Raw genomic sequence first — 26,205 nt, 5'->3', positions numbered from 1 at the left:
TCACGCGCCGGCGGTGCGTTGCAGGCCCGGTCTCCTGCCACAGCTGGACGGACCATAAACGCGTACCAGCAGGATTTCCTGTAAGCTCCCTCCGGTCAAGCGGGGGCGACTGAGGCTGCGATCAACCCAGACGAGGCGGTGAGAAGTGCGAAGTATCCCGACCAGAGCCGAGCTGAGAGAGCAAGATCCGAGGTATACAGAGGCCCACCAGGTTTTCGAAATCCCGATGTCCAGAGGGTCCGCTGTCCGCAGTCATCGAGTCCCGTCCATTCTCTGAGGCCTTCCGTTTCAAGGAGCTACTCGGTGAGTACCATCGCCGGGGAGGCGTGTTGACAGCACATAGGTTGTGCCGGTCAAGACGGATTTGGGTACACAAATCCGGTCTGCACTGTTTAGCAGTGTATATGTACTGTTTAGCAGTATATCAAGTATTCCGAAGTATCTAGTTATTGTCAAGAATTCTGCTTGGTGATTAGTTATGCAGACTGTCATCATTGTTGGTCATTTTTAAAGGTTAAAATGTTTAATGTTAAATGTTTAAAGTGTTCAAATGTCTTGCATATTGTGGTATGAATGATTGTTCATTGTTCACCGTTCATTATTGTGTTTTCCGTATTAAGTGAATTCAAGAGTAAGTATCAGATCAGTTGTCGAGATGCCGCTCTTCTCGAAGTTAAGACAGATTACTACTAGAAAAGGGGTGCTTGAAGAAGCAGTTCCTATTCCTCCTAGGGACACCCCAGGGCATTTTATGTATCATAAGCATGGCTTAGATGCCATATTGTTTCTTGATCTATGGGTAGATTATACCAAGGGATTGCCGGAAAGTCAAAGGTGGCCCGCAGCGGGAACCTGGGATGCAGAGTGCATCATGAAAGTGGAGGAAGAGTTATGGAAAAGAAAAGTCAGACAGTCACAGAAAGACGCTGTTGAGTTATGGCGTAAAGAATCTCATAGACGTACAGAAAAAGCACGTAGACAGGAAGAGAGGAGTAAAGAGAGTTCAAAGGAAGTTCAAGAAAATATATTAATTGAGGAAGGTATCCGAGTAAAATCAGAACAAGTAGATAGACAAAGAAACGCTCTTATGAGTGGTATGTATCCCCTCCTAGCCGAAGGACTACCTAAGGCTGTTCCAGAGATGCCAAAAGACTTGCCACCCCCATTATTTCCAATTAAGGTACATCCAAAAGGGCATCCCAGAACCGCAGAAGATGTTTTTCTTTCCTCATATCTAGATGACGCAGCTCCCGAGTATGCTAACCCCACACCACATAGACCGTCTGGCGGAGGGGTTCAACGTCAGGATCAGGTATCTGTCCCCGTGCAACAGCAAGTCCCGACGCGAGCTCCGGCAAGCACGTCTGTTTCCGCATCTGTCCCCGCAATCGATTCTACAGTGGTATCGACACCTATAGTTGCTGTGTCACGTTCGACGAATCCATTCACACCCGACGCCCCTGAAGGGGCCACGGGAGGTGCAAGCAATACTTTTACGCCACCTAGAATAAATAAACTTATTTTTCAAGAATCAGCGCATTCACGTACACCCAAATTCGTAAGTGAACGTACGCTTAAGGAACTCCTTATAGATTGTAGATATGACCCGGTGGTCGGTAAAGAGGACGAAATGGTCCTGGCATCATTACGTATCAGACGAGCCGCAGAGTATTTAGCGAGGTTACCAGGAATGACTACGCATCTAGATAACATATATCATTTTGTCCAAACAGGGCGAGACCCAGAATGTATTAACAGAGCTATGGAATTCCAGAAAGTAGAGATACAGGGGGAACTGTTACGTTTCCTCATAAACTGTGTGATCAGAAATCAAGACCGTCCGGGGGTAGACCCGAATACAATGCTTATTCTTACAAGATGGAGCCAGAATATATCAGAAGGGAGACACGATAAGAAAAACTGTATAATAGCCATGTGCCGAAAAATCCGTAGAGAAATAGAACGCATTCACGAAGAAAGATTGGAAATAGACGAGTTCGAGCAAGATGAAGTCTCCGAATCAGGGAATTCCGCAAGACAGTCAGAAACCATAGCATACGTAGGCAGAGGAAGATCCTGTGATAATACTAGATGTTTTTCTGATCCCATACACTCTGTATGTCCAAATAATAGCAGAACGTATCCGACGCCTGTAATAAATTTAAAGTCTCCTGAACATCTGTTCCAAGCCGCAGATAAACTACTACGAGAACGAAGGGGTTACCACCTCCTCGATTCCATGGATGAGCAAGAATTGGCCAGATCAGCCGTTCACTGGATTGACAGTCCTGAAAAATACGGTGATGAGACCGTAGCACACACGTTTTTTAACCTTAGTGCAGATGAACAACGTTTAGCTGGAATCTATATGATTCAGCAACTCCTTATATTATATAAGAGCCAACATGCTGACCCTGGTCCTTTACCTGATATATTAACGGAACTACTCACGAACAGATGGAGAGGTTCTAGTAACAAGTTGATTAAAGAAATATTAGTATCACGTAAACAGTATGTCCTTTTTGTAAATCCGGATTCTTTCCCGCTGCCCCGCAGAGAAAGAACGCCGTATTATATGGATAGACAAAATCCCTTACGAGAAGTGCACCCAATAAAAGGCGAAGACAATGAGTTTCACCGTGTATTTGTATACACACCCATATCAAAAATTGAATTGTTAGAAATGAAGAAAGTAGTACCAAGTCATGACAAAGACCCAGCGGGTTTCCACCGAGAAATTAAGGACATGTTGCTGATGGGAGAGTATACCTATCCTGATATTATGACGATATTAAAGGTGCTCTTACCTGCTGGTATTTATGAAAAACTGAAAGAAAAAGAGTGGGAAGTGGGAGACCAAAAGATAGATTGGACAGCATTAGAAACGGAAGAAAAGGCCCGAGCTGCAGGTTCAGGGCTCGGGGATAAAGTCAAAGCATTACCAGGTTTACTAGTACAAGTACTGCCACGTTTGTTAACTACGAAAAAGGAAGATTGGGGTGCAATCACGGCCTGTAAACAAAAGCATGATGAAGACACAAGTGACTACTATGCCCGATTTGAAAAATGTTTTGGAATAAATAGTGGTATAAAAACAAGTAGTGAGTCGTATCCACATTTATTTGTGACAAAATTAGTAGAAAATGCATTACCTCCAGTAAAGAATAGAATATTGAAATTCGAGAGTACCTGGCAAAGTAACACTCCGTCACAAATGCTACAAATGTTACAGTATCATCACAATAGAATTAGAGATGAACAAGAACACGAACAAAGACGTATGAAAGATACAAAAATGAAAATGCTAGTGTCTCAGACAGTACCGGCTGAAGGACATAAAAAGGGTATGACACAGTCCGATTCAGCAGGACCGGTAAAAGGGACATGCAATTATTGCAAAAAGCCAGGTCATTACGTACACGATTGTCCAGTTTTAAAACACAATATCGCCATAGGTAAAACACAAGAAAGATCACGGCCACTCAGACAAGATCAGAATGAACAAGGAGCTATGCCACATTCCCAGGCCATGCCAGCCGCACAACAGCCAATACAGTTTGTGCCAGCTGCACCACCGTTGCCTGTTACTGCCACACAAACCACCACACGACAAATGTATCAGACTGCACAGTATGAATATCCTGAGTATCAGCGTTACGCATGAACCAGCCTAGAGAGGGAAGTTGACTTACCGCTTATCGAGATTCCTGTAGATCAAGAAGGACCTTATGTACATAGTGAATTATTAGGTCAAGATAGAAAATTCTTACTCGATACAGGGGCAAGTCGTACAACTATAAAACGTAGTGAAGTTCCAGGGGCACCCCTCTCAGGCTCTCAAAATGTTTCCCTTGGTTTTTCAGGAAAACCTATTGTTAACGAAGTATCACAGCCTCTTCCACTTACGATAGGACCTCTGACACGAACTACAGATTTATTGCTTACTAAATCATGCCCAGAAAATTTGTTAGGAATTAAAACTCTGAAAGCCCTAGGAGCCATAATATGTTGTTCTCCGGAAGGAATAAGGTTGTTTTTACGTGATTTTAAAGGTCACTATGTGTCTAGAGACATGGATCCCCGACTACAGACTTTACCAGCACATCTATGGGCACAAGGCCCTACTGATGTTGGTTGCATGAACATTACACCATACCGAGTTACACTCAAGGCAGGAGTGGTATTACCACGAATACGACAATACAAGTTACCGCAAGATGCTGTAGTGGCTTTGCTGAAAATCATTGATGAGTTAATTGCCCAAGGAGTAGTTGTAGAAACAGACTCCAATGTATGTAATTCACCGATAATTCCGATTCTTAAACGAACTGACCCTACTGCTCCGCCAGTATACCGATTGGTTATTGATTTGCGGGAACTAAACAAGTGCATTGTGCCACAATTTCCTGTGGTCCCCGATATATCATCATTATTGACAGCAATTGATTCCGAAGCAACATTCTTTACTGTAATTGATCTCAAGAATGCCTTTTTAGCGTCCCAATAGATCCGGAAAGCCAATATTTGTTCGGATTCAGTTTAAATGGGCGCAGCTTTAAATTCTCACGCGCTCCCCAAGGATTCACAGAAAGCCCCAGCATCTACAGCCAAGCACTGAAACGAGAACTTGACAGTATCCACATGCCAGTCAATACTGCACTGCTTCAATATGTCGATGATCTGCTGATCACCGCGAGAAGCGAACCTGAATGTGAAAAGGCTTCTCTGACAGTTTTACATTTTCTAGCCGACAAGAGGCACAAAGTGTCTCCCTCTAAGCTACAATTCTGTGCCCAGCGAGTTATTTATCTTGGTCACTCGCTGTCCAAGGAGGGAAGGCAGCTTACACCAGATCGCATCCAGTTAATTGCTAACATGTCAATACCCCAGACACAAAAGGAGGTGCGGGCTTTCATAGGCCTCACTTCATATTGTAGGCAGTGGATCCCTCAGTACGCATTTCTAGCAAAACCACTCATTCAGTTAACCACACAGGAGGCAGCCACATCGACTGTTCTCCCTTGGACTCAGGAACATACACAAGCTTTTGAAAGCTTAAAGGAAGCTTTATGTCAAGCACCTGTTTTAGCAACACCATGTTATAGCAAACATTTTACACTCTTTGTCACAGAACGCGAAGGTACTGCTTTGTCAGTACTCACACAGGAACAAGCAGGATCACGCAAGCCATGTGCTTATTTTTCCAGTACATTAGATCCCGTAGCTCAGGCTTTGCCCGCATGCCTGAAATCAGTGGCAGCAACAGCTTTAGCAATCAGACAAAGCGATGCCATAGTGTTAGGACATCCATTGACAGTACAAGTACCACATGCAGTAGAAGTTCTTGTGAACCGAACACAAACACAACACTTGACCATAGCAAGACTTACCGGTTATGAACTGACATTGTTTCAGCCACACATAGAGATCCGACGGTGTAATACATTGAATCCTGCTACACTATTACCTGTAATTGGAACAGACCCACTAGCTCATGATTGTGTTGAAATTATTGAAATAAAGACGAAACCTAGACAAGACTTGACAGACGTTCCATTGTTAGATCCAGACCTGACGTTGTATGTAGATGGATCGTGCATGAGAGCAAGTACAGGAGACTTAGTGGCCGCGTATGCAGTCACAACGGACACTGAAGTTATTGAGACAAATTGTATAGATACTTTGTCAGCCCAAGCAGCAGAACTTATTGCTCTAACACAAGCCTGTATTCAAGCCACAAATAAGAAAGTTAATGTATACACTGACTCACGTTATGCATTCGGAGTTGTACACGACTTCGGCGTGCTGTGGCGAGAGAGAGGTTATTTAACCTCCCATGGTGCCCACATTCAGCACGGAACCCTCATTCATGCCTTGTTAGACGCAATACATCTACCAACTGCCATATCGATTATGAAATGTAAAGCACACACGAAGGTTACTGATATCATTTCTCAAGGCAATGATTTAGCTGACAGAACAGCTAAACAGACTGCTCAGAATCGCACATTAGACATGACAAAGCCAATAGTTCAGACACCAACACAGTGTATGACAATTAAGGATCCCGCACTTGACGTAATTGACATACAGACACATGCTACTGCAGAGGAATTAAAGAAATGGACTGAACTAGGAGGGATCCAGACAGATCAGGGATGGATGACGAAGGAGAAATCTGTATGGTTTCTTCCTGACTCTATGGTCCAGGCCATTATAGCTACAATTCACTGCCCAGCGCATTTAGGAGAGAAAGCTATGCTAGATAGCATTCAACACATTTGGTTCAACAAACATTTACGAGCAGCAGCTAAACAAAAAGTCCGTACCTGTATGATATGTTGTCAGTTCAACCCAGGAAAAAGTGTTCCCGTAGAACAGGGTGGATTCCAGACTCCTGATCATCCTTTTGAAGTGCTCCAAATGGATTATATCCAGATGGAACGATGTCGAGGATTCAAATATGTTCTGGTAGTTGTCTGCGCTCTCTCCCGATGGACTGAGGCGTACCCAGTATCAGATTACACGGCCCCGACTACTGCCAAACAGTTAGTTCGAGAATTCTTCCCGCGGTACGGTTTACCACGTGTTGTATATTCAGATAACGGCCAGCCTTTCTCATCCGAATTAATGAAACATGTCTCACTTTTGTTGGGATATCAGTGGAAATTCCACTGTGTCCGACACCCCGAGGCAGCAGGTCTCGTGGAACGACATAATCAAATTTTGAAAATCAGATTGTCTAAAATATGTAAGGAGAAGGGTGTTGACTGGATAGTAGCATTACCAGTTGCACTATTTTACATAAGAATGGTAGCACACTCTCAAACAGGGCTATCCCCGTATGAGGTGATCTTCGGAAGACCACCAAATATGTGGGGGACGCCTATACCACGTAAAATAACTGATGTTAATTGTAATATGCTGACAGATTACTTGGCTTCCTTGATGTCTGCACTACAATCTTGTCGTTCACAGGTAACTGCAGCTTTTCCTGACAACACTGAGGTGAAACCCCATGACGTTGCTCCGGGGGATCTGGTGTTTGTGAGAAATTTTGATCGGAAGACCCAGTTGGAGCCCAGGTGGAAAGCACCGAAGCTAGTCCTGCTGACCACAAGAACAGCCGTGAAAGTTGAGGGCAGCAAGGGCTGGATACATTCCAGCAACATTAAGAAATTTCATGGACTATCCTCGGATATAGACACTGTGCCCTGCACTCCCTCACAGACTGATTCAAAACTTCCTTTTGTTGAACAGAATGACTCTCAGTGCTATAAATTAAAGCTTAGGCCCAAACAGTCGAGCAATTTGATTGTTTAAGTCCTCTCCAAGGTGAAGCGGTTGAATTGTCTCCGACATGTATCCCTTGGACCTGAGTAGAGAAAATACCCGAGAAATGTTGAAACGACAGGCGTATTGTAAATCACTGCGTAGCTACTGTATGAGGACATTATTAATTTTGTTTTTATTGAGTGTTTTAGTAATTATTACGAGTGTGATTTTGCACATATATCATCCTATTTCTAGACATGTTTATAATGTTGCTGCTGAACATTCTTTTAGTGACCTACCGCCACATGAATTATCTTATAGACTTGCGCTGCGCAATAACACTTTCATTAGTATGTTACATCATTCCCATCAGACTAGTAATGCCACCAATTGTTGGGTGTGTGGCCGACTCCCTCCCTATCAGAATAACAAAGGAGTTCTGCCTTTCTTTCCACATCCGTTCACACACAATGGCTCCTGTGGAGCATGGTTTAGTTTACTAAACTCCATAGACCCAGACACAGCAGTTTATCAACAACATTGGATATGGGGAAATCTGAATCTAGTTTTATTCAAAGTCTGTCATCCTAATAAGGAGGGTCGCCCCAGTAGAACAGGAACTGATCTAGAAAATGAAGTGTATAAATTAGGTAATTTTACACCTAATCTTATGATTCTGAATGTCAAATCCGAAGTTGAACTAATTCTGCCCACTATGTCAGTATTTTCAGTTAAGGGTGAATTATGTGTAAGAAAAGTTGGTTCCATACATATGGGCCATAGCCAATGCGTTACTACAGTAGAATATAGTGATCAAGGTAAATCTTCATTTAGAGCTTCTCGCCATTCTTACTTTATATGTGGTCAGACGGCATATATGCGTCTGCCTCTAGATTGGGATGGTACCTGTTACATAGCATTCCTTCTGCCACCTGTTTTCCTAGCTCCACCTGATTATTATCGGAATGTTCATTTAGTACACAATAGAGAGCGAAGAGATCTCCCAGTTGTCGATTATACTGAGACGGCATGGGACAAGTATGTAGATTTCAATAAAGGTATCTTTCCCTATATAGGTACAATATCAAATAGTAAGCTGATACGTAAACTAACCAAGACTCTCGAAGCTGTAGTAAACGAGACTATAGCCGCCCTAGGCAATCTGACAGAGGAACAATCAGTAATGAGAATTGTTGTTCTCCAGAATCGTCTTGTCCTTGACGTCATCCTGGCCGATAGGGGCGGAGCTTGCAGGGTCATCGGATCCAGCTGCTGCATATTCATACCAGAAAATTCGCCATCTGTATATAAAGCTATAACACGCCTTCATAAGATTGTGAGCCAGATACACGAAAATCCAGGCACTTGGACGTGGTCCGGGTGGTTTTGGAGTGTGATATCAGCCTGGGGATGGAGAGTTCTATCCTTCCTAGGTATTGGCCTTCTTATGCTCTTCAGTTGTTGTTTATGCCTGCAATGTGGACCAGCGATTTGTGGTCTGTGTGCCACATCATGCATTCCATATCAAGGTTCTCGTTCAAAATGCCGGAAGAAGAAGGAAGAAGAAATGATGCTCCATGAGCAAATCGATGGAATGATGAAGATTGATATCTCTTGAAGGGCAAGTAGGGGACAAGGAGGGAATGTGGAAATGTGGATTTTCCTGGTCAGTTATGTCCCCTATCTTGGACCCCAACGGTTCTATGTGCATGTCACAAGTACATGTATGTTCCCTCCAGTTCCAGTTTCCAAAACGCAAACATATGTGCGTCCACCGTCAACATGTTCTCTGTCAGATCCGCCATCAATGGGCTGGATATTCGATTCCTAAGTATGAAAGGCCACCGACTTTATATGGCTAAGTTACTCCATTTTTACAGTTCAGGCAAGTAGGCCCGATCCTGTCCTTAAAGCCTCCCCTGCTCTCTGTCTGACAGCTTCAGCTTGAGCTCGCATCTGTATCCATGAACTTTGTCCTACTCCCTGTGCAGCTAACGGTGCCTGCCTCGGCCAGTTTTTGCCTGCCTGCCAAGAAGCTGTATTTCACCTTCGAATTATCTACTTTGCTCTTCAGCCGATGCATTCCTGTTCAGTGATTTAGGTAAACATTTCCTCTAAGCTCACAAGCAAAGGACTCGGCCTTTCCGTCCTCCTGCAAGTAATTCATAGCCCTGTTGCCATGGAAAGTTTTCTGCCCCTCGCATCTCATATAGACACTTAGACGCTTGTACACGCACACACAGTCAGTATAGAATAGATTCTGTCCGAGAGTCTTTTCTTGTGGATAACATAGTTCTCTAAACATAGGATGTTAGATATGATTTGGGATTAGGTTGACTTGACCCCCCAGACTTCTCGTCTCCACATGTAGAGCTAAATGTCAAGTCCCCTTCACCCCCTAGTTGCACGTCAATCACACGTCATGCTGTTGCGCGCGCATCTAAGTTAAGTATTATCTTATAGATCCACCTATGCATGATAATCAGAGCCAATCATGTTTCTTTCTGCTCCTTATTACGCCTAGTTTCGATTACGTACCAATATGTCATTTCTCTTATCAATTTTTACGCCTTTTGCATTCATTTCATTGTAATGTATGAACTATAAAAGTTACTTCTTGTCAATAAAGTATTGTACTTCACTTCCTGAACCCTCGTGGTGACGGAACCTGAAGGCCGCCACTCGAGTCGGCCATTTTGGAATAAAGCCCATTCAGAAAATCTCTTATACCACTGATTCTGCCTCTTGTTATTCTGAGCTATTTTACTTTAATTTAGATTGTCTGAAATTCAGTCAAGGTAAAAAAAGAATATTTACCACACAGTGACGATTATTCTCCCCCTGAATTTAATAAGAAAGGGCGACGTTACAGCTCCTCATATTCAGGCTCCAGCTCAGAAGATAACTCATGTGATGAAGACTCTGCTATTCAAACCAGACAATATTACAGAGGGCGTGGCAGGTACAATAGGTTAAATTAGCGAGGAGGTCCTCCCACTCCACAATTTCAACAGTGGTGGCCACCAACCCCTTGGGGCTTTCCTCCAACCCATTTTCAACCTCCGATGCCTCAATTTCAAACGCATCAAAACTTTCCTAATCTGCCTTTTTTAGGATTTGGCCCAGGGAGACCAAGAGGAAGACGCAGAAATACCCAATCTCAGCTACATTGGAGTCAACCAGTAACATCACATATAGGTACCCGCAGTCAGACGAAAAAGAATGCACAACCAGGGACCAGCACAGATCCAGTCTAGTAATCAATCTCAGTAAAAAAGAATTGACAGATCATGAAATTTTGGTTTTAAACAGAGGATTAGGCTTCGTAGAAACCAACCCAGGTGAACTGTGAATTGGCACAATTTTTTCGAAAAATACGCCTCTACTATTTTTTCCGTGATAAAGAACTTACAACTAATTCATTGGAAGAAACAGTAATAAACACTGGCTTAAAAAGACGCTCCACCTTTACTCCTCCTCCTCCTAATACTGTCCCTCCAAAAGTCTTAGCTTTTGAAAAAGCTGTCCAAGAAGAAATGTCTACTCTATATAAACGAACAAGAGGCTCTTTCCATAATCTACCCAAAAATGAACAAATGGCGTTCCGTTCGTTGATGGAAGATTCAACCATTATAATTAAGCCTGCCGACAAGGGTGGCTCAATTGTAATTCAAGACATTGAGACATACAGAGCAGAATGCCTGAGACAGTTGTCAGATAGGAAGTTCTACCGCCCTCTAAAAGAAGATCCAACAGAACGGATAAAAAAAAAAAAAAAGACAATACTTGGTTTGGTAGAAGAAGGCTTAAATGCAGGCTGGATCACTTCACATGAAGCTTCGTTTCTTTACAAACCAACTATCCAGTGATGCCTTATTTTTACTGTCTGCCGAAAGTACACAAACCACAACGGCCACCTCAAGGCAGGCCCATAATATCAGGCATTGGCTCCATTCTTGAGCCTCTATCTACTTTTGTAGATTACTTTTTACGCCCTATTGTTAAAACCATGCCCACCTTTTTGCAAGACACGAAAGACGTGTTACGTCTATTACCAGATATAGAATTTGACCCAGAACAAGACTTCTTGGTGTCAGACGTTGAATCACTCTACACGTCAATTCCTCAGGATGAGACTTTGGACACCATATCCTCCATTCTGACCAACACTATCTTGGACTCCATTACTCCGGTCCACATCATTAGGTCACTAGCTCAATTAGCTATGAAAGACAATGTTTTCAAACATGAAGATACCATCTATTTACAAGTGTCCGGTACCAGTATGGGCAGTTTTTTTGCGCCAAGTCTGGCGAATCTATACGTCCATGTATTTGAGCAACAACATGTCCTGACTAGAGAAAATCCATTCCATGAGTCAATCCGGTATATTCAGGGGTGGGGGAATCATATCGCCCGACGCCCGAACCAAGTTGTTTTTAATCGGTGGGCAAGAAGATTTAATGTCTATTTTGTCCGACGGACAAGTAGACATTAAATCACGTAAATGAAACAGGCTGTGGGCACTCTGGGGCTCACAGCCAATCAGAGAAGCATGCCGGGAGCTTTTGGAGGCTTCTGATTGGCTAGCAGCCCATAACTGGGCTCTAGACAGTGATTGGCTGAGGTAGTGAAACGCCACTCAGTCCCAGCAAGCAGGAGTTTGTGGCCGCCGCGAGGCAATACATTATGGTAAAATAAGCACTATCATAGTGCCCGCCATAGCACTTGTAGAGTGTTCAAAACGGTTATATTTTGCTCAGCTTGCAGATCACTCCGTAATTAGAATAGAACTGGTGCGCCTGCTGTGAGAGACCGTGTGTAACCTTGTAGTTCCAAAAAGCGCGGGCTCTCATCCCCGCTATTGAAGCGTGAGACTGAGCATAAAACGTGGGGGCGCTGAAGTAGAGGGCACAGTAAAGCGACGCAGCAGTACCGGGGGATCCGAAAGAAGAGGTAACTCGACCCGGCCTGACCAAGGATCTGTGGGCATGGGAGAGACTGCCGATCGATCGGGCCGGAGATAACAGAGTATTGGAAACAAGCTGCAGACCAAATTAGCTGGGAGGCCGTATCCCACTGTCCAAGAGAAGTCACTGTCCCTTTACCACAGCCACGCTAACTTCAACTTACTCCGCATACCGTGGCACTATCAAGCGCCCCTAACCATCCAAGGGATCCGCAAATAAGAGGACATTCTGCCCCCCACTGGTTTACACAAGGCCCCCGTTATGCCACAGGACCCTGCCCCCGCCTCTACCTAGTCCTCCTGTCTCATGGGCACCCGGAGATCACTGCTGCTGCCGGCTTCCTATCCTCGTTGCTTCGGGGTTGAGTGAGCGAGAGCAGACTGTGGGGTTTTGGAGGGGCTGTGGCCGAGGCGCTAGCAGACCACTGTAAAGATCAGTGGTTTCAACTTAGAGAAGCCCGCCAAAGGATCCGGATAACGCTGCATTTGCATCAACCACGGTAAGGTGGTGTAGTCGGATCGGCCTTACCAGCCAACAGCTCTTCACGCTGCTGCCCCTGTCTTATTGGTTCAGGTAGGACGGTTCCATCTGTGTGCTTTGAGGCTGCAGCCCTACCTCCTGTCCCCCAACCCCCTCTTCCACCTACCATCCCGTTACTGATCTGTAAGATGATGATGATGGGGCGCACGAGCCTGTCCGAAAACTACATGTTGACTGCAGCTAGCTAACGCCTCCATGGTTGTGTGCACGCCAGGGGGTGAGGTGGGGACGTCACCTATATTCTAAAGAGCATGTCACTGGAATAGAGCAACACCCAAAAGGAAGTGGGGGGGAGGGGGTGGGAGGAGTGTGTCTAGCTTGAAGCTAAATGAACCCGATGCGTTTGGTTAATGTAAGGGAGGAGGGCGAGGTAGCAGGGTGGATATTGCACTTGAAGGGTTATCGGGTTTCAAGCCTGGCCTGACCATGAACCCACTGAGTACCTATTATTGGGGCCAAGTCACTGCCTGTTTACTACGGCTTGTGACCTTTTACCAAATCCTCCCAGCACTACGCTGCCTCCGTTTGTAGGGTTGTGAATATTAATATATAGCTGTTAGCAGCACTTTCGGCCTTGCATTTCAACTTCACTGTGCCCCTGCAACCCCCCCCCCCCCCCCCCCCCCCCCCCGTTTTGTGCTGTTGACAACATATCAGGAACGAGTGTCTTTGTTGCCCATGCTGTTCAGCGTCGGTGCCCTCGCTCTGGGAGCCCCAGAATTCAGTTAATTCCACACCTGAAGTACCAACAGATGTGACCATCCGCTGCTATTGTAGCCGTGCTGTAAGTCGTGCCAACTGCGCACGTTTCCATTGCTATGCAGAGCGCTGATTAGAACGCCCTTTCACACCAGATGTGTGACACAGAATTGCCATACTGGGTAATTTCCCTCACAAATGGGCGATATCTTTCCCATTTGTGTGAGAATATGCTCAATTGGCCGGTGCCTAGTATTTTAGTGTGTATAATTAAGCTCGTTGTACGCATTTCTTTTAAGCTGCCGCGACGCTGCAGTTTCTTTCTTGAGCTGCCAGTCTTGCTTAATTGCTAACTTTAACTGTAAAAGGACACTGGATAATTAATAGGTAAAGAGGTTGTCCAGATTATACCACGTTGGTAAAGCGGGGGACGTGAGCTTGGATTAGAAGGCGCATTTTGGGACTCTGCAACCAAATGTCCACTCTGCATAACACATTTGATTTACAGTGCAGCTGCGCCAATTTAATAGTGCTACTTAAGAAAAATAAATGAATGTGACAGTCCTTGTGTAAATGTAACTGGCGCTCATGTAAAGCGCTCCAATACCTTCAGGTCTAGTTCGCGCTATATAAAACCGCAAAAAAATGCCATTCTTTATTAGCACTCAAGGTCTTATGCAAGCATATTCAGGCCATATTAAAATGCACATTGATCCATAGGGTGAAGAAAAAGAAATGTCCTGCATTTTTTATTTAATAACCAAATGCCACTTTAAAGTGCGTGCGCACGACCTACAGTGCAAGTGGCTGCCAGGCCATCTGCTCGGAGTACGGATACCCCTTGAGAAGCAAGACATTCTTTCCCTCCTTTATTGTGCCCCAAGGTGAGAGAACCGCACAGGGGGTCTGCATGAGGGACATTTCTGCAAGCCTCACTACCCACGGGTATTTCCACAATATCTGCACACAGCAGCAGAAAAGGCGAAACTTGACCCGGACGAGAACAGGCAGCGCAATGGCTCTATTTCCACTTCAAAAGGTTGAAGCTATTTTTTCCTCACCTTCTTATCCGTAACTCAGTGGTGTGGTGAACCTTCTCCCACCCCCTCCCTCTGTCAGCTGTAAGAAGGAGTGAGGGCTGCTACTGGGCCCCACTTAGCCTGTCAACCTCAAAATAAAGAGCAATGAATTCTACAGTGTGTGAAGTGGAGTGAAGTGCTTGTGTGCCCCAAATAACTGAAATGTTAGGGGTGTCCAAGTTAGCTTCTAAGCGTAGAGCAGAACTACATAGTGGAGCAGGAACTCACTGCTACCTGTTTGCAACTTCTCACTTTAGCCGAGACCTCAATTGCTGCCTTGAGGCACTCATTGTTCAGACATCTTTAACTTGTGTTTGATTAAAAATAATCATTAAAACTGCTTTATTCATCAGAATAACGTATCCCTGTCCAGTAGACTAGTCAAGTCTTAAAATGACTTGACTCGTGAAATGGTGGTGAGGAAGATATGCAGGGTGCCATTAAAGAAGAAGAGAAAATGCTGATTTAACTTAGCAGTAGTACAACAATCTGGTGGTTTGTTCAGTTGGTATGGTGTGCTAGTTTATACACATATGCAGAGCTCTGCCAATGAACACAACTAGATCACTCTGACTGCGTGTGTGAAACAGGGGGGCCTCCATTTAATACTCAGTTTGTGAAAGAGAACCTGGCTAGATAAAAATTGGCTTCCATGCTTAAATTGTGTGATCTTAGGCAAATATTTAATTTCACCAAAACTTCAACTTTCTTTTCATAATCAAGAGAAGCACTTTCAAATGCATGCGTTCAGAAAACGAGCAGTACAAAAACCTGTTTTTGAAATAATATAGAATATAATGTTGCTCTATATTCTGGTCACATACAGTGTTCGCATCTGCCGTGCCTCTTGGTTCACTAATGGTACTGTCATCAGTGCGGTAAATCGTCAATTCTTCAAGAATATCAAGACAGATGGCACGGGCAAATCGATCATGAGGGTTCCGTTTTCTCCTTCTACGGACAGTTACATACTTCGGTGAGATTCTAGATCCTTGGCAGGGCATGAAACATGCTTCTGTCTGTCTATAGGCATGCCAAAGGATGTTCATTTTTAATTAGTAAATAAATATTTTCAAAACATGTACGTAGGTGCATGCAATTATGGCGATGCATACACTTGCACACATCCTCATACATTGTGTGAGTCTAGGAAATGGGTCCAGTCATCATTATGGCCGTTTGCTTTTCCTCTTATTTTCACGATGCTACACGGCATCAGCCAAAAGCTTTTTGCGCATGATGCACTGCGTGGGCAAAAGCACTGGCAAAACAAATAGGTCAGAAAAGCAAGATCTTTCTCGGATCAGTAAATTTAAAAAAACATGGCACTGGAGTGATTCTGCTCGTATGCTTTCTGATGCATGAACATGATCATCACGCATGCATGTGTAAGTGGTGTGAGTGGCATGCGATTGCGTCATCACTGCTTTTTAGGTCTGACTTTAGCCAAGACCGTTTGATTTTACCGAAATAATATGTATAATATTACTTGAAGGGCTTTCGGCCACCTCTTTTCACCCATTGGTCTGTTGTTGTCATTCCCATTTTGCTTCCGGCCACAACAGCATATACCGCGGGGCAATGGATCGGCATAATTAAAGCCTCTGGTTAAAGTCGCTTTGTGTGACTGCAGTGCATTTTTCTCTTTCACAAGGTGCCCAGATCTGCATACAACCTTAGTACCAATGTTGCCCGATGTGATCGTAGGACACATTTGACATGAGCCCATGGCATATTTCAGTTTGATCAGTTCCTATCTTCTTACAACACTGTTGTAAATTCCGTTTGAAGTAGACTGATGCTATTTCATGGTTTGGATAAATGGGACAATATTGCTTGTCAAGTTTTCCTTAGCATTATTATTGCAAAGCATTTAATGGTTTACCAATATTAATAAAACAAAAATATATTGCGTTTCTCTGTCAGCCCTTATGTTTGATGTGTGGACGGGAGTAGGTGGGACAAGTGGATTTTACAGGACATGTAGATCTCAGTGGCATTTTGTCCCTTGGACAAGTAGATTATTTTGAAAATTCCACACCCCTGTATATGGACGACGTTCTAGTCATCTGGCGGGGTAATTCTGAGTCTTTCACATGTTTTAAAGACTGGCTCAATACACGGAACAATTTTCTAAAGTTTACTGTTGAAGCAGACAAAGAAAGAATAGCGTTTCTAGACCTGTCCATCTTCAGCACACCTACGGGACTGCAAAGTGAATTATAGCGAAAACCAATGGCCCGTAATTCACTTCTTCATTTTGATAGTCAACATCCGAAATCTCTTGGAGAAAATTTGCCATATGGTCAGTTCCTCCGGGTTCGGAGAAACTGTTCCACCTTGGACAAATTTGAAGAACACTCAGCAAAACTTGCTGAACAACTCAAAGAAAAACAATATCCAAAAAGATTAATCAGACGAGCTCACAAAAGAGCTCTTTATAACAATCGTGAAGCCTTATTAGAACTCTCTGTAGCAAAACCACCATTAGAACGCCTCACTTTTGTAAGCACTTTTAGTTCCTTAACCAATGACATACAGAAAACATTGGCGCATTTTGAACTGCTGTACAGACAAGATACCACTGCCTCTGTTTTCATTAAAAAGAGGCAGAAATCTGCGAGATAAACTTGTCCACACACGACCTTTTGGCAACAAACCTTGTGTAGTAGGCACATTGTAGGACTCACCAGCAGTACAAGGCCACCATCCATGTGGCTCCTGTGCCATATGTCCCCAAACTCGACAGTCCAAATCTTTGAATATTGGGACAAACCGACCCTGGATTCAAAGAAATTTCACCAACTGTAATAGTGATAATCTAATACATCTTATTACATGCCCTTGTAATTCACGATACGTTGGTATGACAACTAGAAAAGTGAAATTACGAATGCTGGAACACAAAAACACATTCAGGTGTAAAAAACACAATGACCAAGTTAACAAGACACTTTGTAGACCAAGCTCACAGTGCAGATGAGTTTTTTATGGACTGTATTGGAGAAACCTTTCATTCCGGTCCATATCAGTAGACATATCTAATTTTCTCTTCATACGAGAACAGAAGTGGATATACAAATTATCCAGTGATGCCCAAGGACTGAATGATGCAATACCATGGGTCTCTCTTCATAGACGATAATGACAATTGCAACAATGTGATAATAAACAAATAATGAGCAGCCTCTCTTTAGATCCGAGAGCTGAAGTGGTTAACCAAGTAATTTGTGCTGTACTTATAATGCATAATTTCTATAGTATTGATCAAATAATGACTAAGCCATTTGCATCCTGGCACTTTATCCTTGGCTGTTTATGTGAGCTAACATATATTTTTTTTAAAACCCTCTTACATACCGTTTTTCTCTCTGACTGTTATAAGCCTCTAGCAAGTACGAGACAACATCCTCGAGTAATGATCAATAGGGTCCTTTTCTTGACAAATAATTTTTTGTATGAACTATGTTACTTTTTTAGAAACAGAATCATAGAGATAATTATTATTGACGATAAGGTTCACATCTCTAGAAGTTCCCCGATGAGGACTACCAATTCCAAGCCTAGTAACATCATTCAATAGTTCTCAATCTTATATTAGGGCCAGTTAAAACATTACTATTACGATCACTATGCTGTCATAGAAATTGAAACACTGTTTGCATCAAGCAACACAAACTTATCCAGATGACAACGCAGCCGTCAAGATCGCGGAGATTCGAGATAGCAACATACGCTATTTTAGCCTACTCCATACACAATCTTTAGTAAGCCCACGCGAAGGATAATGCAGCCGAGAAGATCGCTTCTATTGAGATAGCATTTTGATCTTAATTTACTTTTTAAACCTTATTGACATTTGAGAAAGTCACAAAACACACCCGTTGAGTGGATCCATGAAGAAAAAAACTACAATTTCCGACATGAGTGACGTAATTGTGTAGTTTATTAAGACGTTTTTTTCCCCACGACTACCCAGCGTCAATGCACTCCACCTGGGGGCGTTTCCAACAGTTAAAAACAATGGCTGGTTACCGTCCTCGTTACCTCCATTCCAGCTATGTCGAAACGCGAGGCAACGACGGACAGGTAAGGTTGAAACCCAGCACCTTTTCTTGGTTCTTTATAAGTGTAGTCTCTCCCAGTGTAGCAATTTTGTTTCTCAGTAACCTTTCCGAAAAAAAACGGATGACTAAGCGGCGATACCAAGATCTTACACTGATCTTATTGGTAGTACATTACTCTTTGCCTAAATAAACTATTGCTTCTCAAGATGTACAAAGCAGGGTGCCGTTCCGTGTTGGTAGACACAATCAACTACTAAGTCTCCACGACACGGACATCATTCCGATAAGAGATATGACTATACTTGAACGTAATCTGACATATTATTGGATGTTTACTATATTTTGCTAACTTTGAGACAACGCGAACGCGTATTTTCATACTTTCCCACAAATTGCAGAGAACATATGTTCCAAGATGTGGGGTTTACTATTTCTGTGACACTAAATGTATATAGATGACTGGAGATCATCAGAGAGCCTTACGCCATTTTAGCCATTTAAGTGGTGAATGTTGTAATACACTTTCCATTAGGGATACACTTGATTGACACTTAATAGTTTCAAGTAATAAAGGTGATTAGGACACCAGTATAAAACGCATTGAATTCAGTTTTTACATTAGTTTTTCATTATTACTATTTTTTCATTCTTTTCATGTGTACCTTTATGGACGCATTACAGAGTGGGCCTCATTGACTAGAGCTGGAGCTGGGTGAGGTCTATTCCTCGTATTTAACGGGTGAGCATTGGACTTTGTTTGTAAAGACTGCTCTAAGATAATAAGAATAACTGTATTCTAAGACACAGATCTGACTTCTATTAAATTTGCAATCTCATTTTTGTTTTAGATGTTCAACACATCTTGTAAATACTGGGGGATCAGAAAAAGACAACTATATCCCATCTGTATGTATTTTTACCTCTATATATTCAAATGAATTATTGCAGTAGCGGAGAACGTATTATAGCGAGGTCGAAGAAAGCCTGGGAGAGTTATCCCGTTGGCTGAAACATGTCGACCCAATACTAGCAGTGACTGGTTTGAACTGCTTTTTTCTTGCACTCTTTTATATAGGAAAGCAATTGAGATAACTGACATGAATAGACTTTAGCATCTCTTGCTGATCCTATTTTATTCACACTTTTGTTTGCACTGCACAACTTTCATCTGAAAATGATTTTGAAAGACTTTAGTATTTAATTTTGACCTTTTCTTAAGGTCTTTTTCCTCTGTTAAGAATCTAATGAGAGGATACAACTCGTTCAATACTCCACCAATGATTAAAAAAGGAGGAGATCATATGAGTTGTTTGGTAAACCCAAATGATGACACTGGTCACTTTGGTGAAATGATGGGAAACCAATAATCCTGTTTAGGTTCCGATCATTCTTTTCTGGTTTTTCTTTGTCTCTTTTTTCTTTTGTGATTGCATTAGGAGTACTAGTACCTTTTGTGCTTATAATTTTCCAAAATCGACAGTTGCACTTACAGACCACAGATTATCTCTAATGTTTAGAAATATTTATTGCCATGGTGTCAAGGACAATTCGTTTCGGCTCTGCAGCCTTTCTCAACTGAAATGCATATTTTCCTTAGAAAATATATACCACAACCAATCACCATTCTGAAAGACATAGTAAGTATAGTATGTTAAAAATAAGCTCAACAATGACATCACTTTAAAAATAAATTAAACTGGAAATGAAAAAAGTAATATATAGTGCATTCTTAACATTGCTAAAACATACATGTGCCAAGGAATGATATTTCAAGCATAGTCAAATCCAGTCCATTGTTGAAACCATTTATGTAAGGTCACTTCAGAGACTGTAACTACCACAATGCACCACGTCTGTAACTAGCGCCACTCCACAGTCAAAAAATGTATTAAACTGCAATTACTGGTCAACCAACCCCGACTGAATGTTGAGAAGTTGGCCTGATGTATGATGTCACTAGTTATAGTGTACACCTTATATCAGTCCAAATACCCTTATGGTGATTGGTTGTAAAGTCAACCTTATAGACCAGCTATCCTAGTGGTAGCATGGACAAGAGCAGTCTTAGGCTAAACTCTGAATGGCATGTGAAGCCAGCTGTGATACCATATATAATCCCTTGAATACCAAATGAAAGGACACCACAACAGATATATATATAAAATAAAGTGTATTTATTCTAAGCAAACCCTCAGCACTCTTTATGAGATTAGAGGTAAGTACAACAGTCTTATTTAAGCATACATTAAGTCACACAGGTAAGTAATACAGTTAGGCCCTAGGGGCCACGCAAACCATATACTAAGTAAGTGGTATAAGAACCACTGTCACGGAAATAGAATAGGCCTAGGGAATCGCTGGGGCTACACTACACTAGCGTTAGTTAGGAAGTGGGAGGCCCACGGGATTCGTGTGCAGAGTGGAAACACTCACGCGTAATGCGTAAAAGTTAATAGCAATAGTACAGTTTAGAAAACGGTAGATTTAGGACACTTCCGGAGTAGCTAGGGAGTTGAGACTTGAAAACTAGACACTAGGATAGTCACTATCCTGATGAGCACCGGAGTACCCAAGTTACCTAGCCCACAGGCTGCGGGTGCATAGGGGTGAAGATGCGTCGTTTTCGTCGTCGACTCCTATGGATGCCTGAAGAAAGATGCTGACAGGCAGTCAGTGAAAAGTGTCCGGTGGATCCCAAGGCTGGGATCAAGAAGAGAAGAAACCTGCAAGCAGAAGGGACAGAGTCAAGGTCACTAGCCAGTGACCACGTGGAACCAGGAAGGAACCAGGCGATGTCGTGAAGATTGCAGGTGGAGGTGAAGCTTGTCGCTGCAGCCAGGAGGACCAGGAAGCGTCGAGGACGACCAGGACCAGGAGGCGAGCTGTCCCACGAAGGCTCTTGCTGTCGGCGGCGTCGAAGTTGGACTAGGACTCACCAAGCCTTGGCAAGCGGAACCCACGAAGAACGAAGGACTTGCTTCTGGTGCAGACCAGGAAGGTCTGGGGTGCTTCTTCTTTGCAGAGAAGCGGGAGCCAGTCTGGAGGAGCCAAACCAGCGCAGAAGATTTCAGGGTGCGTCGTCACAAAGGCCACTAGCCAGCGGGCAAGCAACCGGACAGACGCGGCAAGCAGGAAAATGCTGAAGGGCCCCACGCAGGACTCGTGGAGTGTGGGGGGCTGATCTTCGGTGCAGATGGTGCTTGGGGTTGGGGCTTCTCAATCCCCGGGGCACAACTTCGAGGGTACCTCAGAAGCTGCGCTTTAAGTTACTAGCCACTTTTTCCAGGTAGCCGGTCCCACGTCGCTCGTCGCCTCCACGGATCTCAGCTCTGCTGTAGATGTGGATCAGGGTCGGAGAAGTCTGGAAGTCAAGGCTCTGGTCAGGCTCTGCAGTCGGTTCCTCGTAGAACGTGGGCAAAGCAAAGGGTAGTCTCTTGATGGTGCCTGTTTGCACAGGGTAGCCACTCCTTGGCTACAAGGGAGATTCTTCAGTCTTCTTCTTTCGTCGAATGTCGAAGGTCCAGAGTTTCTGTTCAGTTTAGCAGGTTCAGGATAATCTAAAGTCTTGAGGCCCAACTCCCACTCTTATACTAATCTGGAAGGCTGGGATACCTGCTAGGTCACGCCTTATGGGTGGGACCTGGGAGGGGGTGGTTACCCCCACTTCCCTTTGTCCAGTTTCGCGCCAGAGCTGGGGCTGGAGTGCCCCAGCGCCGGTTTGAACTGGACTATGCAAGGAACACCTTGTGTGCCCCAGGCATGTCTCATTCCTTTCAGCCCACCCTGCCCCAATACACTAAAGGCTGTCTGGGGAGGTGCTAGCACCTCCCCAAGCAGGAAACCTATTGTCCAGGCCTCCCTGGCTGGGATCACTCCCAGCTGCAGGAGGTCAGACTTGTGTCGTGGCAGCAGCATCCATTTTGTGATGCTGAGGCTTTGGTCAGAGGCTAACAGTGAAGTATGATTTTAACATGTCTTTCCCTCTAGAAGGGGGGAATAATATCCTCATGTCCAGAAATGGCATGGGGGTATTATTCCACAGTGTTAGACACCTTACACGACATGTTTCGATAAAGCCAAACCATAGTTACCATAACCGTCTAAGATTATAAGGCACTTTAAGAGTATATGGTAGGCTATATCATAGAACAGCTATAAGGACTTGGTTCCGAAAGCTGCAGACAGGCTCAGCTCATGCTAGAGCACCATCTCACATGTTACCAAGCACTCTGCCTCCAGGATTGTTAAGGCCTGCCATAGGAGTGACTGATAGGTACACATGTGTCTATATGTAAGTTAGGTATAGGAATACTACACCTAAGCAAGGGGTGATTACACGACCTTGCCCCAGCTGAGTGATCAGCCAGTTGTGTCAAAATGGAAGGCCAGGCCAGGGGTGGCATAATACATGCTGCAGCCCCTGGGAGGCCTAGGGTACACCTATGCCCTGGGTACCTAGGGTACACTGTACAGGGTCCAATCAGGTGATCCTATCCAAATGGGTTATGCACCTAAAGTACATAGTATTAATTTAGAGAGAGAACAGCAGGGCTGTGGGTCTGATTAGCAGGCCCACAGCCACATCTAAGTCGAAAACCAGTAAAGCAAAAGCAAAAAGTGGGGGTGAACATAGAAAGCAGACCCTACTCTCCTACAAATGTGGGCAGCGATATGTCTAGATACGTGGTATTCGAACACTCTTACGATGATGTGCTGGATGAGTTGAAGGCAATAACACATATTTTATGCAACCTGCAGCAGTGTGGCTAATGCATGCCATTGTCCTCGCACGCGTCCATGTGAAAACGTTCGTGTTGCAAGTCCATGGAAAGCCAATTGAACACTGAATAATCTTGTTTGTCCGCTGCCGGTCCTTCTGGCTATTCTCATTATTCTCTATTGAGAATAAAAGACCATGATATGAAATAAAATGGTGTCGGTGTATATAATTTTGTGGACTTAACTGCAGATACGGACACTGTGTGATAGTGTAAATTTGGACATGCCTGGTAAACTCCAATCTAATTCATAATACTAGGCTGCTCCCGTGGGCAGACTTATCTACGTCAGTGCTGGCAGGTAATTCCATCATGCCCGGAAAGGGAATATATGTATATGCATTATACAGTGCCAATGTGGGCAGACGCATCTACGTCAGTGGGTAAATCTGCCAATGCCGATATGTCATATGAAGTGCACATGTGAGCATACTAGTGTGGACATGTGGAGGCATCATGGTCAATTTGACATCCATGAATCCTTATATACTGAGGTATAAAACTTATCGTGGTATCCAGTGAAGACAGGCTTATAATTCTTATACATTCACATATCCATGTATGTGAAACCTAAAAAAAAGTCAACCAAATAATACGTACACATAAATCGCATGCATCAATTTCATGCAGAACAGTTGTAAACAATGGATTAAATCTGACCATGCTAGAAATATCATTGCTTTGCACATATATGTTTTAACAATGTCAAGAATGCAGATACTATTACTTTTTTCATTTCCATTTATTTTTAAAGCGATGTCATTGTGGAGCTTATTTTTAACATAGTATACTTACTATGCCTTTTAAAATAGTGATTGGCTGTGGTATACATCTTCTTACGAAAATTGCCACTTCACTTGAGAAAGGCTGCTAAGATGAAATACGCAGTCCTTGGCATTGTGGCAATAAATATTTTTACCTTCAGCATTATCAAGATACAATATTTACGTATGGCAGCTGCTCCACCTCCTATCCTAGCTTTGAATACAAAAAACTACTCTAATGCTGATCAGAGTGGAAGTTCATGGAGCAAATAATATCAGCTGTTCAAATCGACCCTTTCCATTTATGCCCCTTGGGAGCCCATGAAACTGCAGGTTGTTTCACTGATTCACCTTCAAAGTGGGAAGGGTAATTTTGGGGCCTTTTTAGAACAGCAACCAATTACACCATTATTTCTTTCACTGTAAGACTTTTCACACAACCTAGTTTATTTTCCACAGGCATGTATACGTTGTGGGGAGGTGGAGTACGTCACAAGTAATGTTATTCAGGTTAAGTCAGCAGTTGATATCAAGACAAACTGCCAGAGGCTACAGACTGAAAGGAGGGGTTCCTCAAAGAAGCCAAGCCTTGGTCACTGCTACCTAGTTCGCCTTCCACAAAGATTCAGAGTGGATAGGAGTGGTTACAATGACCAATTCAAACATCCAAGCTAGAGAAGACTTTCATTCTACTAAGAGCTATGTGGTAGACACAATGATGCAGACAGCTGTTCAGAAGCCGATTTGGATGTAAAACGTGCTGAAGCCAGAGGCTTCTTCATGGAAGTTTTTTTTGGTGGCAGAACTGAAGATGAAGTCCTCAATGAGGAAACTGAAGGAAGCCTGTCTAAAGGCCGTCTCTTCATCCATTGAGATGCGAGGAGGAAATCATGGGTGGTGAACTGTAAGTCTGTGCCAAAGTGTTTTTTTCCTTTTTAGCTCACCTTGGCAAAAATTCCAATTTAAAATCTTGCATTGCATTGGTCTCCAGATAACTTAGATGTTGCAGCTGTTTTTCTTTTGGGATTGCAGTGAATAGGCACTTACTTGTCTGATGAGGAGGCTGCCCTAAACGCAAAGTCGGGGAGTTTATTCCTCAAACATGGCAGACATTCTTAGAAGATGCATTTTTTAGAACTTGGATGGCCTTCATATATGGGTCACCCACAAAGATCTTTTGTTACACATGTAGACTAAGGCTTAAATCCAAGTAGAGACAGCTGCTCAACGAACTCTGAGTGGTGCAGAACTTAAGTGACCTTATAAGGATCAGATGCATGTTCATGGTGGTTGTTATAATGGCACACCTGTTAGGGTGTCATGCTTCATCATTGGGCGCTCCTCGTCGGACCGGCGCTGCAATGTCCAACGGGCCTGGTGGCATCTTTAGCGGAGATCTTTTGATCTGAGAACGCCGTTCATGTGAAGGCCATGTGTGTGACTGTGGAGGGTAATAGCTCCTAAAGAATGTGGGGATTTGAAAAAACTAAAATAGACCCTGGCCCCTCAATAGTTTTAATTAGGTTAAGTAGGGCTGGGACTAAATAAAACCAGGGAGGCTACTCAGGTGATTCTAGGTATCAGGGTAGCCTATAGTTGACAGGGGTCAACATGTTTCGTGTCGAGGATGCTCAAAATCGAGCGACACTTCTTCAGGACCGTGGGACCAACTCTAAGTACATATACCACAATTCTTTTAAAGGGGTATCTGGGGTCAACCACACGTAATGCTGAACCTAAATATGGTCCAGAATTGAAGGCTCCGCCTAAACAGAGGGAGACAAAAGGTAGAGGACAAGCAGAAGCCACCCATTAACAGCTTGGTAAAGAGAAAAAGGTCCAAACATCACGAAGAGGTGTCAATTAACTCCTCCAATAGGACCAAGGTTTCTACTCTCAATGACGAACTAGTTAGAGAGAAACCAGTAAAAAATATATAAAAGCTAGTACACGTAAAACACAAATGAGTTAAGTCAAGCAGTAATAAAAGACTAAATTAGCCTTACATGCCACAGGGGGTTTCCAGGATATCA

At 43.4% G+C, this 26,205-nt stretch overlaps 1 protein-coding gene and 1 pseudogene across 2 annotated transcripts in view; one reads left to right on the top strand and one right to left on the bottom strand.

Annotated features, from left to right (window-relative positions):
- The window catches only part of OIP5 (Opa interacting protein 5), a 110,697-nt gene that overhangs the window by 10,843 nt on the left and 73,649 nt on the right, over positions 1-26,205 (bottom strand). The window lies entirely within an intron of this gene.
- On the top strand, positions 12,507-12,973 carry LOC146799546 (protein BTG2 pseudogene; annotated as a pseudogene).

The sequence above is a fragment of the Triturus cristatus genome, chromosome 9, assembly GCF_964204655.1.
Source record: "Triturus cristatus chromosome 9, aTriCri1.1, whole genome shotgun sequence".
Classification (NCBI taxonomy): domain Eukaryota; kingdom Metazoa; phylum Chordata; class Amphibia; order Caudata; family Salamandridae; genus Triturus; species Triturus cristatus.
Note: the sequence above shows the minus strand (reverse complement) of the source record. Positions and strands in the feature narration are given on the sequence as shown.